This window comes from Ostrinia furnacalis, unplaced genomic scaffold (assembly GCF_004193835.3).
Source record: "Ostrinia furnacalis isolate ACB-3 unplaced genomic scaffold, ASM419383v2 OfSCF0802, whole genome shotgun sequence".
In the NCBI taxonomy this organism is placed as follows: Eukaryota; Metazoa; Arthropoda; class Insecta; order Lepidoptera; family Crambidae; genus Ostrinia; species Ostrinia furnacalis.
In genome coordinates this window covers 1,117,283-1,122,551 of record NW_021131041.1, presented here as the reverse complement: position 1 = coordinate 1,122,551, position 5,269 = coordinate 1,117,283, and the positions used below count along the sequence as shown (strand labels likewise).

The 5,269-nt window shown below is 38.0% G+C and overlaps 1 long non-coding RNA gene across 1 annotated transcript; it reads right to left on the bottom strand.

Moving 5' to 3' along the window:
• Nucleotides 1–809: 809 nt before the first annotated feature.
• Nucleotides 810–1,691, bottom strand: LOC114350199 (uncharacterized). Its single transcript, XR_003655686.1, has 3 exons — nucleotides 1,194–1,691; nucleotides 981–1,105; nucleotides 810–897 (listed from the first exon to the last, which is right to left on the bottom strand). It is a non-coding gene; the product is annotated as an uncharacterized LOC114350199 (long non-coding RNA).
• Between the last annotated feature and the right edge of the window lie 3,578 nt (nucleotides 1,692–5,269).

Here is a 5,269-nt window from a genome sequence, read left to right as displayed (position 1 = left end):
TGGATAAAAACTATCCTATGTCCTTTCCCAGGACTCAAAATATCTCTATGACAAATTTCATTAAAATCGGTTCAGTGGTTTAGGCGTGAAAGCTAGACAGACAGATAGAGTAACTTTCGCATTTATAATATTAGTATTATAGATGTAGTAAATGAGACTGCTCAGTCCACAATAAGGGCGCGCGGGCACTTAGATGATAATGATATCATCTAGCGCCGCACGTTCGCGTATAAAGGTCTAGAAAGCCAGGCGTTTGAAAGGAATCGTAAAGGCTGCAACTGGCTCCATTAAAAGCAACGATGGTGTTAGGCTCAGTCCACAAGGGTGTGTGCTAAAAATAGTTTTCTAATACCCGTTTTTACCTTCGAATCCCAATTTTTAAGTGCCCCATATGAAAACAAAATCCCTGTTATGTGTTACCATAGGGGTCACTTACAAATTAGGGATTGATGGTGAAAACGAACATAGACTTACAATGGTTTTGCTTTGTTCATTTGTGTAAAAGCAAGTACCATCTATTGTTATTGCTAAAGTTATATTATTACGTAGAATATTTTTTAATAAACAAGTATGTATGCTTGAATCTGCCTAACTTTAAGGCTCTACATAATCTAATTGAATTGAAGAATTTGCTAACAATAGTAACTATTTACTTAGCATTAGCCTATTTTATAGTTCCAAAAGTTCCAAAGCAGTGGTAGAATTAATTATGAGTGTATAACAAGTTAATTTCAATTTTGATGATTCCTTAATTCCTTGAAGCGAGGAAACGTTTTTACATTTCACATAAGTACAATTACATTTGCCACCCCAAAGCATCGCACCGTGGCGTTCAGGGGATCTTTCAGATTTGCTGCCACACGGTGTTGGAACGACCTGCCACCTCCTTTGCGCAACCTGCAAACAAAACACACTTTTAGATCACATGTCAAGAAATACTTGCTCACGTCACAGAGGGCAGATGGCATTGTATCGCATACCTATATGTCGTCGTCGCGCTTGCAGGGGTTGACGGGTCGATCCCGCCGTAATTAACAGTCAGATGGCTTATGGGACAGCTTCAGCATGGTCGCTTTATCTCTCTCGGCCGAAGTCTGGGCGCGCCCTGTGGAGTATGATCACAGTGATGGTTGATCTTTGTTGTGCGATACATGTTACACGTGCTTTACTGGCACAAATTACTTTGGACTCACCAGGGGACTTTGCGCGTCGTGCTCGCCGTAGTTGCTCGCTCCTCTTACTCCATATAATAGCATCTGCCCTGCAGGACGTGTGTCACATTTTGCACCTCACACCTTTCCGGTTTCCGCCGGGTTTTGTTTTGTTGTTTTGAGACGCTTCGCACAGTAAAAATTTTCGCATCAACAATAAAGCACGTATTTCATAACAAATCAGAAAAACACAGCGTCCAGCGTCCTTTCCAATTGACTTTTTCTTTTTTTATTGTTCTTTTCTCTTTTTTACGGTCCGAATCAACACAACGACAGGTCAGCGGTCCGAAGCCGCCTCACAGATCATTTAAGTACTAAAGTTATTTTTTTATAGTAGAAACGTTATACCGTTTTTTAATAATTATACCGTTAACTGATTGTGTTCTGGTCTCGTTATTTTGTTTAGTGTGGGTACTTGGAACAATTGTGGAGTTTATTTCTAATATTTTGTAAATGTCATATTTTAGGTCTACCTTTTTTTATATCTTATTTTGTATTTATGTAAATAAATTGATATTTTAAGCTAGAATTATTTCAACACCCTGAACTGATTGAACCTGTACCTAAAAATGAGACGCACCTTCAAGTAATTTATGACGGTGACGTGGGATTAGTGGGGCACTGGAGTTGTATTTATTACATTAATGGAATACTGCGTGTGTACGATAGTCTTGTTGGTGTTCTAGGAAAATCGCAAAAAATATATGTAAAAGCCTTGTTTCCGTATCTATCGGAGTCATGTATTCAGTTTCCAAGTGTTCAGCGACAACCGAATACTATTGATTGTGGTTTGTTTGCCATTGCTTTTGCCACCTCTTTAGCTCGGAATATTTATAAATACATATATAAAATTAATATTCATACATAAAAGTACAAGGCAAAATATCGGGAAAGTTTAGGCTCCATTCACCAGGTGTATAAATTGACATAATAAGTTTATTATATTTGCTGCTACGGAACCCTTTGTGCGCGAGCCCGACTCGCACTTGGCCGGTTTTTATTTTAACTGCAGCGCCCTCTGTTGCGCGCCTTTTTGCCAGGAAGTCTTACGAATCGACACGAATTTTATAATATTTTATATTGATAAACCGTCACTGTCAAAAGGGCGCTTAATTGGCGTAATAACCCCCATGTTGGTACCCGCTGAAAACCAGCTTCGTGACTTGACGACTTGTGTGTGTCATGTCACGATTTTCGCTGAGCGGGCGCCCTTTCAGCATGGCTCAGTAATATTTAACCCCTGTACATGTATGCACATAAATGTTAATGCTGAATAAAGGTATTCTATTCTATTCTATTCTATTCTATTCTATTCTATCATGAATTCAAACAAGCGACATCGAAGAGTATTTCAGAATACGTAGGTGTTCCGTTAATTAATGGCGTATTCGTCGAAAAACGCTATTTTTGGACGCCAATTAATATAAAAGTACTTTGACATTTCAGTTTTCATCTTTACATTATATTAATTTCATTAATGATGGTATATTAATCGTATTCAGCTATTTTTGGACACTGAACCAATTAATTTGGAGTGCTTTTTACATTTAAATTTTCATCTCTATATTATTCATTTCACGAACCGTATTTTCCTACGAGGCAAAAGTTTCATATTTAACTTTGCCATGGGAGAGGCGGAAATGAACCGCTTTTACAGTACGCAATGAACAACTCCGTGTTATTTAAAAGCACGGTTAATTAATGTGTGCTAAAAGTACATATCTGTGAGCCTTTGAGCAGCTGGAAAGTTAGTAATTAAGTAATGTTAGTCTGCGAGTAAGTACAGTTTAATTATTAATGAAAAAGTCCAGGGAAAACTAATGGGTAATATAGTATTTAGTAATTATTAATGTTACAGTCATAATTCATAATCGGTCAGAAACACTTTTGACTGCAAAAATCTGTTGTGACTGATGCCCATGGTCAATATCACTTTTGACTGATTTTTCCAGTCACTACTTCTATGTAGGTACTACGAGATCTTTTATACGAGTATAATAATATGCTGAAGTAAAGAAGTCTAGTGTTGCTTCATGACTAGCGCTACACTTTTGAAGTCGAATGTCTTAAAAGAGAGAAAATATTCTTACGTCTCGCTTTATCAAGTAAAAACTGTTGTAACGATGTTAATGAAAAGAATAAGTACCTAGGTAGTGTAGGTACATTGACTGTCCTGCTCCTTTCATAGCACGGGGCAGTTGAGGGAAAAGCAACACAGTACGCCAGTAATTTCGAAGAGCTTTCTACATTCTTCAATGTAAAATAGTTAACACTCTTCCTACACCACCTCAAATTGCTTTCTTTTTTGCATAGATATACTTAGGTACAATGTTCCATTTCTGCATATTAATCAATCCGAAAAAAGTAGATCCAATGCGACATTACTCACACTGACTCAATTTGAATTTGCGTCACACAACACAATGGTAAACCAAATCTTATCTCGTGATATTTTTAAAGAATTAGAATTTAATTCGCATATTTTGATTCATTAATTTATTGGAATATTATGCAAAAATGTGTACACCTATTTGCGTGATTTTCCCTTGAAAGCGGTGTGCCACGATGCCGTGTTCATAATATTTTGCATCTTACCACTCAGCGTTCATGAGTGCTAATTGACAGATTAACTAAATTGATTCAATTTTATGCTTTGAGTTTACTTTTTGTATATTCGCGTGAAGTGAAGCATTCATCTGAGCGGGCCCTTACGCCCTAGAGCGGCCACGACGTCACGAGCAAATTGCCGCAGTCATTACCGAGGCATTTCCGCTTCTACGCCGAATGGCCGCCGAGTGCGAAGTGCAGCGGAATGATGGGAGCTATCTTGTTAATGGCTCTATCGAAATGAGAGGTTTTAAAATAAGTCCAAGTTCCAGCTAGCGACTGGAATTCGCTGCCTGCTGCTGCCTTTCCCGAACACTATACTCCGGGCCTTTTCAAGGCGAGAGTGAATAAGCACTTACAGGGCAGATAGGTACCGTCTTAGACTGCATTGTGGATTCTTAAAGTATATAAGTTTAATAGATAGAGCCCCGCACTTTTAAACGCACAAATCGTTAAGCTGTCTGTACGAAATTAGCCGGCTGTTGTGAATAGCCTGTACGTGTACACGTAGGGCCAGTCACGAACGTATCAAACCGGGACACTGAGGATAGGTTGTTACTTATAAACGAGTTCACTGGACATTCAACCTAATCCCTGTCACTTTAAGGTCTTCCCTGAACACCTAAATTGCTAGAGGCTTATTCTGGAAAACGTTTGGGATCAATTTGTCTCTCTCACTGTCATGAAGAGTAACAGAGATGGTTGTAGTGGGTACATATATCGATATTGCTGGAGTAGACCCTCAGGCCAGTCACGAACACGAGGATGGGTGGTTAGTCCAGTCATTTCGTCCGAAAAAAAGGCAAATAAAAGAAAATGAATTTGCGCTTCTAATTTTTTAATATGTTGTAGGGGATACCTAGAAAAGCTTAACTTGAGATTGTCGACCAAGCTTTCCTAGGAGCTTTCGCCGCCATGTTGAAAAAAGGGGTAAAATTTGTTTTTCGGCAATAACTCGGCTATCCGATGAGACTCGAAAATTTTTGTAGGACACTTTTTGTAGCTTTCTTTGTGCTCTACAATAACGCCCGAACCATTTTTAGCGTATCATGCATCGTTATCGAGATATCGATCGATAAAGTCAAAAATTTTGGACACAATTTTTGTTTTTTTCTTTTTTTTTCTTTGGGTCTTAATAAATATGAAAAATTCCGAAATAATTAAATAATTAATTAAAAAGTAAAAAGTAAAATTTAATTACTTTTAATTACTTTTTAATTACTTTTTTTTAAGTAACGGCAAAGCATTTGTATTAGTTGGTTCTTGTTTTGATCCCTTGTGAGAAACTTCTCCTGGCTAACTTTTGGAGTAGTTGTCTCATCGAATGTGAACTCCGGCGATTGGTTTTTTCTCGAACGTCGTACTCTTTCCGAAGTTTTCGTTCCAGCGAGTGTCATATCAGTCGGATAACCGTCGAATATGATTGCAACCTTTCCTTCGAAGTTATGTTG